Source organism: Lepidochelys kempii, chromosome 28, assembly GCF_965140265.1.
Source record: "Lepidochelys kempii isolate rLepKem1 chromosome 28, rLepKem1.hap2, whole genome shotgun sequence".
NCBI lineage: Eukaryota > Metazoa > Chordata > Testudines > Cheloniidae > Lepidochelys > Lepidochelys kempii.
The window spans coordinates 5,917,559-5,927,204 of NC_133283.1; the positions used below are offsets into that span (position 1 = coordinate 5,917,559).

Below are 9,646 nucleotides of genomic sequence, written 5' to 3' on the forward strand. Positions count from 1 at the left end.
GGGATGTGATGTTTTGGGGGAGGGATAGCTCAGTGGTTTGAGCATTGGCCTGCTAAACCCCGGGTTGCGAGTTCCATCCTTGAGGGGGCCATTTAGGGATCTGGGGCAAAAATTGGGGATTGGTCCTGCTTTGAGCAGGGGGTTGGACTAGATGACCTCCTGAGGTCCCTTCCAACCCTGATCTTCTATGATTCTATATTCTATGATACCCTACAGACGTCAAAATCTCTTTCTGAACAAGCCCTTCCATCTCCAATGAGATATTACCCCAGGAGCTGGCTGGCATCTACCCTCCCTTTGATCAGAAACCTCTCTCGGTCAAGGCCACAGGACAAGTGCCTTGCTGTCCTGCCGAGTTGATGAACTGTAATGGTCAGAGATCGCTCCAGCATCCAAGTATATTGAAGGCGAACCCTAAGGAAATGAAGAGTTTAAATGATCCCCTGCCCCACGACAATGAATCCGACCCACAGGTCACTTGGGCAGACGTATCAGTGTCAGGATGCTCCATTGTGAGCACAGTAAAGGAAGCTGCAAAATACGTCATGTTTCAATGACCTCACTGGTCATTTAAAGGCTGTGATTGATACAGACGTACCCCAGGCAGTAGCAAATTAAGACAGAGCAGGTTTTCACACCACAGCTTGGAGATTACGGATTGCAACCCCTGGGCTCTGCAGAGATAAGACAAGATCCAGGATGTCCCTTAACGGAAGAAGGAAGAGGATTTTTGAGAGGGACGGAGGCCCCATCGGATGGGTGATTTTCGGTCACTTGCTAGTGATTGTTCAGTACATGAATGCAGCCTTCACACACACACGCACCCTGCCGAGGAAATATTGTTACAGTGCAAAATACCGGCGCTTTGCACGGCAAAGAGGGGAAGGAAATGGCCACACAACGGCACCAGAACCTAAGAAATGAAAGACAACAGCCCGCTTCGGCGCACAGGGACTCTGAACAGTGAACGAACCTGGCTCCCGTATCACGAAAAAAGCCCAAAAGCCGTTTCTTTCTACGGCCGGGACCGTTACGAGAAAAGAGTCCCGAGAATTACTTCTGAATTCTTTTATATTATAAATAAAATTGTAACAAAATTAGTCTGAACGTGAGCTGCCTGCCATTAAAAGCTGGTTCCCCAGTTCAGTTCCTGCTAGAAACCCCCCCAGTGCTCTGTTAGAAACCCCCCCAGGTCCCTGATATCTCAGGGGTGGGGGGGAATTGGTTGTTTGCAGCTGAGGAGGGAGCCAGGCCAGGCCTCTGGCGCTTTGCTCCTCGCATCTGCCCATCACAGGCTGTCTGCTGGCCTCACCTCCTGCCCCCGCCACGCTCTCGAGTCAAACACGCAGGGCCCCCAGGGGAACAGAGGCTGGGGCAGGGCAGCAGGCTGGGCTGGGCTGGGCAGATGCTGGGAGTTCTCGGCCCCTGAGAACTGGCCTGGCTCCCTTTTCAACAGCCAACAAGTCGACTCCACGTCCCCTCCCCGGATAAATCAGCCTGGAGCCAAGGGCAGCACGGGACGACTCCCTTTAGTTCCCACCGAGGCGTGAGAGAACCCAGGGCATCTCTAGAAGAACTTTTGGCGCAGACCTGGGGAAACCAGCCTTTGAGAACAGGCAGCTCAAGTGTTTTTTTAACGTTTTTTGCAACACAAAATAACCCTTGAATCCTAGTGTCACCATCCATAAAATTGCTTCAGCCTTGTAGTTTCCCAAGTGCAAAACTAAACATCTCTTCCAACCCAAGGGTGTGGAGATCAGCCAGTGTTCAGAGTCATCCCACATAAAAGAACCAGGTTGTGGTTCATACTGGCCCCATCATGTGGCCATCGCCTTTCCCTCCTCTCTGTTAAAAGTTTTGGTATTTTGCACTGAAATTTTCTTCCCTCAGGAGAGACCTGGGAACCAGGGCTGCCAGCCAGACAAACACCTTTAAGAGGAGGCCTCCCTCTCCCTGTCAAAAAATGATCTCCCTCCTTCAGTTCAGAGACAGCCTGAATTGTTCCTTATCCCGGCAGAGCCAGAGGATTGAAAGCAGCAACCTCAAACCCCTGTGTAGCTCGCAGGAATGAGCACAAACAGCCCCTGGTATCTGAAGAGATGTTTAGTTTCACCCTTGGTCAACTACAAGGCTAAAGGGAAGGGCGGAGGTGACGGATCTAAGGAATGAAACACGACACAATCATAATTGTTATGCCCATCGTGACTGCAAAATCCTTTTCCGATTATCATCAGCGTATTATTTTCTCTGGCGTCTAGACCTTGACAAGACCTTGACCAAGAAATTTGGATCTGGATAAAAGGAATCGACTACCCCGGGTTAACGCCATGGACTTGACACCCACCGGGGTGCCCCTACGTAGGTTCAAGTGCTAACAGCAATGGCAGCCTTTTAGCTGTTAACTTTTACTCAGGCCAATAAATTGATACAGACCCCTGTTAAATCATTTCTCAGCCCCAGCCCTTCACCCACACTCTTTAGGGCACTTGGTCACCACGTGGATGATTCATTTGCTGTTTCAATTTCACACAGAGACACAATTTCCTTTGCACGGATCCATGAACAGCAAAACCTCCCTGGTCATTCAATACCATCGAACCCTTCTCTCCCGCAAGGGCAACGGTCAGACAGGGGGGACGGGGCCACCTGCGTCCCTGACAGTGAGACACTGGCGCTGCTCTTTCCTTACAAAGAAAAGGAGGACTTTTTGCACCTTAGAGACTAACCAATTTATCTGAGCATGAGCTTTCGTGAGCTACAGCTCACTTCATCGGATGCAGTGCCGTGGAAACTGCAGCAGACTTTATTTATACACAGAGAATAGGAACCAATACCTCCTCCCACCCCACTCTCCTGCTGGTGATAGCTTACGCGGCTGTGGTCAGTCCGTGAAACCCCACGGACTGAGTTCACTCACCAGGCCCCCGAAAAGTTTCCGTGCCCCAGAGAAATCCTGACCCCGGCTGTTGGAATGATGTGCTGGAGATCTGCACAGGAAAGGGACCGTCTGAACTGTCGAGGACGTGGGGGATGAATAACCATCCACAGCCAGGTCATTAGCACAAACACACGCTCAGCACGCTGCAGCCGGAAGGGAGACGGGCAGGGATTCTCGCGGCTCAAGCACAGACACGCTTACGCGAACGCCCAGCCACGCGGGGGCTGGGGAAGCCGGTCCGGGCAAACAATTTGAAGGGACAATTCAGCGAGAACAGAACCATTGTGTTGCGAAACAAACCTTCGTCCGGTAGTCGTGGCCGAGGGGTTAAGGCGACGGGCTAGAAACCCGTTGGGGTCTCCCTGCGCAGGTTCGAATCCTGCCGACTACGGACGCCCTAGGGTGCTGTTAGCGTCCGAGCAGTCACAGTGTGAACGGGAGCTGAGGCTGCTGCGGCATTTTGGAGTAGACAGGAGGGGTTTTCCCTTTGCTGTAATAGCTACGTGGACACCAGAGTGCTTCCCCTGGCCTAGGACTATCTACCCAGACCCGGACATTGACCAGCTACAGAATGGGAAGAGTAATCCTGGCTCCCCGCACCAGCAGGGATTTGGGAGCCTTGTTCCTGTCACTTAGTCTTTTTCAGTAGACCAGACCCTCCCGTGCCTAGCCAGTCAGTGAAGGGGGGCAAGGTTACAGGGTGCAGAGACCTTAGAAACAGTAAAACGACAGCCAGGACACCAGTCCGGGTGGCCTAGTAGTTAAAGCAAAGGTCTGATAATCTGAGGACATTCGCGTTGCTCCTCTTATTCTTCTCCCATCTCCAGCGGTGCAAGTAGAAATCATTTCTCGCCCGTACTGCACTCATGGGAGGGACACAAGGGGGAGGGAACGTGACCTCCCCACCCTGCCCCCAGCCTGGGTCCCCCCCACGCTCTCCCCATCCCCTCCGACAGCCCCCTTACCTGTCTAAAATTTTACAGCTGCATCTGTTAAATCCCCTTTCCCACTTCTCCACCTCCTCCCCCCCTCAGCCTCCTGCCCGCGCGTCCCTCCCCTCCTCTGCCCCCTCCCCTGCTCAGCCCCCCGCCCACCCTGTCCCTCCTCTCATCCACCCCCACTCCCTTGCAAGGCCCCCCACCGCTCGCTGTGTCCCTGGGGGCTGCAGGGGCTGTGTGGGGGAGGAGAGGAGGGACATGGTGAGCGGCAGGTGGTGGGGGGGGGCCCTCGTGCGGGAGCGGGGAAGGAGACGAGGGATGCATTGAGTGATGCTTGGGGGGGGGGGGGCGAGTGGGGAGGGGGCCGAGCAGGAACAGGGGCGGAGCCTGGTTGGAGCAGGTGTGGAGAATGGGCGGGGCCATGGGCGGAGGCGGTGGGGAGGAGGCAGGAGAGGGAGCGAGCCTCCCGCAGGCGAAGCGTGACCCGCTCCCCGTGAGTGGAAGCCTGAACGTCTGTTCCAGCCGGTGGAGGCAGCCGTCTGGGTACGCTACGGAGATATTTCGGCATCGAGGGACTGAGCCGAACGTCGCCCAAAAGAGAACTGACGTGCTACAGGGCCAGGCCCGGCGCGTATGCTCTGCCCCCAGGCATGCTGGACGTGAGACGCTCATCACCAGCCAGCAACAGGGGAAAATTCATGGGAAAACCGACCAGCTGCTGAGTTGGCCTGCAGACGCGGTGAAGCCTCCTTCCGTACAGCCTAGACCCGACTTACTGCCAGCCATGGGGGCTCCTAACACAGACATTAGGACTCCGCTATTCCAGCCCGCTATGGCCCCAATACCCCCTCCTGTTTTGTTCGGACTCATAATGGTTTTTTTTCACTCTGTTTACAGCTGGTCCGGGACAGGGCGGGGGGTGGCTGATTTATAAGGTGCGCTGTATCACGGAGGAGGGATACGTGAGGTGGTTAATTGTGGAGTCCCAGCTCATACTTCTAACAGTCAGCAAATAACTAGCAAAAATGTCATGGGAACGACTTGTTCAACTCTTTTCACAGTGGCCGCTTGGACTCCCACATGGCATCAGAGGCTAAGGAGGGACGCGACTGGAAGGGTCTGGGTTTCGCCCTGAATGGAAGCACACACAAAAAAAACCTCGGGCTAGTACCAGCGCCAGAAATGCCTCCTATCGAGATACTGATCACAACAAACCCCGAACCGCCCCTTATCTGGCCACGCCGGCCGGCCGGCCCGCCCTCCCCAGCCACTCTGGACCTGCCCGCACACAGTAGAGTTCCCTTGGTATTCTACTGTTGAGAAGGGCCCACTTCCACTTTAATTGAATTGTCTCGTTAGCCCGGACCCCCGACTTGAACTCCCTTCTTTTCATGTGCGGTGTATTTATACCTGCCTGTTGTATTTTCCACTCCATGCATCTGATGCAGTGGGCTCTAGCCCACGAAAGCTTATGCCCAGATAAATGTGTTAGTCTCTAAGGTGCCACAAGGACTTGTTGGGAGGTGGATGTTCAGGCCTCTCTGTAAGGGCCTATGCTCTAAGAGTTTGGGTGTGTTCTTGTCACTTAGCTAGTTCTAGAGGTGTAGAGGAGAGAATCAAAATCACTGTCTGACTGTATAGGGCCTTTGGCTGGGCAGCGGAGGCAGCCGTGGGCTGGGGGGTGGTCGGTCGCATCCTCACGTTCCAGGCTGGTCGCATTGAAATAAGGTGCTGTTGGGCGGTTAGGAATACAGTCCTGTCCTGATAATGCCTATCGCCTCCAGAGAAAGGGAAGTGCCTAGAAGATGTCAAAGGAAACTTAGTTTGAGAGCATCCTGTCTGGCAAGAACTCACCTATCAATAGCTGGGATGTGAAATCCTCACTTCTATATTGTCTTGTCATTATAGTTCCCACTTTGCTATTGTTTCTGTATAATCTCTGTCTGGTTCTGTGATTGTTCCTGTCTGCTGTATAATTAATTTTGCTGGGTGTAAACTAATTAAGGTGGTGGGATATAATTGGTTACATAATCATGTTACAATATGTTAGGATTGGTTAGTTAAATTTCAGGAAAATGATTGGTTAAGGTATAGCTAAGCAGAACTCAAGTTTTACTATATAATCTGTAGTCAATGAGGAAGTGACGGGGGTGTGGGTGGGGGTGGGCATGTGGGTGTGTGAGATGGGAACAGGGAATGGGGGTAAGAAAATTGGAATCATGTTTTGCTAAAGGGGGAAATGGGAACAGGGAATGGGAGTAAGGAAGTTGGAATCATGCTTGGCTAAGGGCAGGAATGGGAACAGGGACACAGCTGTAAGGCTCTGTGGTGTCAGAGCTGGGAAGGGGGACACTAAGGAAGGAAACTGGAATCACGCTTGCTGGAAGTTCACCCCAATAAACATCGAATTGTTTGCACCTTTCGGGTATTGTTGCTCTCTGTTCATGCGAGAAGGACCAGGGAAGTGAGTGGGTGAAGGAATAAGCCCCCTAACTCCTCGTTGTTTTTGCTGATACAGACTAACACGGCTGCCCCGTCTGAAACCAGAGCTGGAATTGTGTTTTCCATGGGGCACGATAAATGGCAGAAGCCATTTGTTTAAAATCTAGCACTCCAGGCGAAGCTTGAATTCACCACCACTCCCCCCAGCACTGCTCTATAAGTCCTGCCTGCTGACCAGTCGCATAACTGGTACCCACATTTAGGTGGCGTTGCCTTGTGGTGGTGGAAGGGGGTTGGGTGAGCCACAACAAACTCATGTTCAAGTCCCCAGGAAGACAGCAGCAGCCGGTCATCCTTCTGTGACAAAACCGGCTCCTCCCACCAGCTGCCTGTGGGAAGGCAGGTGGTTTGCGCCCACCCAGTGCTGGAACTTTTCCAGGGTGAGATTAAAGGTGTCGTTTAAGAAGCGGAAGGAGGAAGTGTCTCTTCCATTCCTGTCTAGCCCCGCCTGTCTCCTGTGGCCCTTCAGCCTCTCTCCTTCCCGGCTGGGGAGATGCAGAGACAAGCCCCCATCTGGGGGAGTCACCGAGAGGCTGCATCCAATGGAGTGTGGGTGAGAGAGGGAGAGGGGGTATGACTCTCTCTGTGTGTGTGTGTGGAGGGTCTGTTAGGGAATGGGTGATGGAAAATGAAGGGGAAGTGAAAGTGAGACCCCGTGCCTGAGTATGAGTGGGAACGCCGTTCACCTTCCCCCCTATGGTCTCATCTTTCAGCCTTTTCTGACCGCTCACCCTCACAGAGGAATTGCACATGCCTCAAATAGCGAGTGTCCCTCTTCGACAGAAGAAGCAGATCACAGACTCACGTAGGAGTTATGGGCAGCTACCTCGTCAGTGTTTCTCTCATCTGGAAGGTGCTTCACAAAACACCGCACCTCCCCTCTGGGAGAGAAACACCCCTTTGCCACCAACTTGCTTTACTCTCCATGGGCTGGCTTGTCCTGGGGGACCTGGCTCTCTCTGGGAGGCCCATGGTGATTCTTAAAAAAGGATTTGGGGGGCAGGAGTTATCCCCATGGGAATCTCTTCCCTTCTTTCTCAGGACCACCTTCTTAGCCCTGGCTTTGGGGTTGGCTTAAGCCTGGCTCTCGCCTGACTTGGTTTTAGGTGGGATGTTGACCACCTTCTGGGTTTGGCAGCTTAGACCCTTTGGGGTCTTTTCTCTGCCATTTTGATCCCTGCTGCAGCCACCACTTTCTTAGGGCTATTCCTGGCCCGGGGCATGGTGGCCTTTCTGGGGATCCTGGCAGCTCTGAGCAGCTTCTTGGTGGCTATTTCCCTGCTCAGAGCCACTGGCTTCTTCTCATGCCTTGTCCTGGGGGCCCAGCTGCTGCTGGATGAATGTGAAGGAGCCAGGGTGCTGGTGACTTTAGCCTGCACCAAGCTGCACCAATCAGACTCCTAGCCCCAACCGGACGTGGGTCTTGTTTTTCTGCCCCTGGAGAACGAGGACCTGCCAGCGCGCATCATGTTATACCTTTGTTCAATCGGTGAAAACACAAACTAGAGCCACAGGGGACTGGAATTGATTTCAGCGGCTGGACAGGTTTGCTAAGTTTGGATACATTTGCATAGGAAAATGTTACGTGCTTAAATTCATTTCAAGCACCCCCCATTCAGTGGAATTCCTGGAGATACTGGAGGTGGCCATGAAAATGTGTTTCCATTAAAAAAAGCAACCACGGCCCAGGGAGCACCTGGATTTGAACCAGGGACCTCTTGATCTGCAGTCAAATGCTCTACCACTGAGCTATACTCCCTGTGATTGAAGAGTGTTGGAGCAAGTTTCCTGAGGATTATGAAGGACTCAAAGAGCTCCAGCCATGGGTGGTTTTGAAAATGGGGTTTCATTAAATTTTATAGATGCACATAAAAACCACACCTCGCACAATCCCCACCCCTGCTCGGTCTCACCAGAGCAAAGCAACTTTTGAGGGACCACACCCAGCTCCCCAGCTCTGCGTCCTTTCACCTCTTCACCATTACTCCAATCCCTTAAAGCCACAGGGCACATGTAACTTGAACCCATTCATTACTGTGTCATTAATGACTTAATTTTCCAAAGAATTCCGGTCGGACCAGAAGCGGAGAGCTCCCGGGAGTGTCGGCCACACCCCTGTGCCCAGAGAGGGGCTCTGGCAGTGGGTAGCAGGTCGCTTTTTCTATTTCGCACTCTTGTGGTTCAGTGGGAGGATTCTTGTCTCCCATCCCGCAGGTCTGGGCTTAATTCGTGGCCAGGGCAGACCTGAGTTTTATGCTAATGTAAGGGGACTGTTGCCCCCTTACTAACATTCAGTGGGGGTGTTTTAGTTGCTAGCTCCCAGTACTCAAAGGGGGAAGGGTCGGTGGGGAATCAGGACCCTGAGCCTGACAGCCCCCAGGAACAATGGGGAGAGGCCAATGCTCCAGGTCAGCCTGAACGACAGGGCGGGCAGGCTAATGAGGGAGTCAGGAGGCCAGGGAGGTCCCGTCCTCCCCGTGAGCTGGATTTGGGTCAGACAGAGTGGGGCCGAGCTAAGGAGAAAGCAGGGGCCCGAGCTGAGCTGGGGAGCAGAGCTGGGCCAGAGCCAGAGGGACCAGAAAAGCAGCCCAGAGAGAGCAGACTTGCCCTGGGAGCGGAGCTGCAGCGACCCGAGCCAGAGGGGCCAGCGAAGCAGCCCAGGGAGCTGGAGGCAGAGCGGAGCTGGGGCTGGGGGCTGGAGCAGTCCTGGGCCGGGTGTGGTGAGCGGCTGGGCAGAGCGAGGGGGACCCTGGGCAGTGGGCCCAGCACCGGGGGACTCCTCAGCCAGGAGGCTCTGCAGGCCAGACTCGAAGGGGGATTGGTAACCCTGACAGGGCGGGGGCAAAGCTGGGAAGAAGGGAATGCTAATTACTTATGTTAATCTATCCCACCTCGCATTTAGCTGTAACGCTCGGAATACATTTCCCAGACCCGATGAAGAGCTCTGTGCGAGGGCAAGTCTACACTACCCACTTAAATTGACTTAAATTACGTCGACTTCGGCCTTATCTACACCGTGCAGCTTTGGTCGACGAAACAGTGGAGGGGTACGCACTGCAATGCTCCCTCTCGCTGATTTCACTCTCCTGCTTTGCCGAGAAAATAAAACCACCTCAACAAGAGGCCGGGAGCTTTTTGCAGCATCGGCTGCTGTCTGAACAAGTGGTCAGGCTGGTGAGTGCTATACTTAGAGACAGTAGAATCGTAGAAGATCAGGCTTGGAAGGGACCTCAGGAGCTCATCTAGTCCCACCCCCTGCTCAAAGCAG

General features: G+C 53.6%; 2 non-coding genes across 2 annotated transcripts; one reads left to right on the forward strand and one right to left on the reverse strand.

Annotated features, from left to right (window-relative positions):
* The first annotated feature begins 3,247 nt into the window (after positions 1–3,247).
* TRNAS-AGA (transfer RNA serine (anticodon AGA)) lies at positions 3,248–3,329 on the forward strand. The gene has a single exon. It is a non-coding gene; the product is annotated as a tRNA-Ser (tRNA).
* Positions 3,330–8,065: 4,736 nt separating this feature from the next.
* Positions 8,066–8,137, reverse strand: TRNAC-GCA (transfer RNA cysteine (anticodon GCA)). Its single transcript has one exon. It is a non-coding gene; the product is annotated as a tRNA-Cys (tRNA).
* Positions 8,138–9,646: the final 1,509 nt, after the last annotated feature.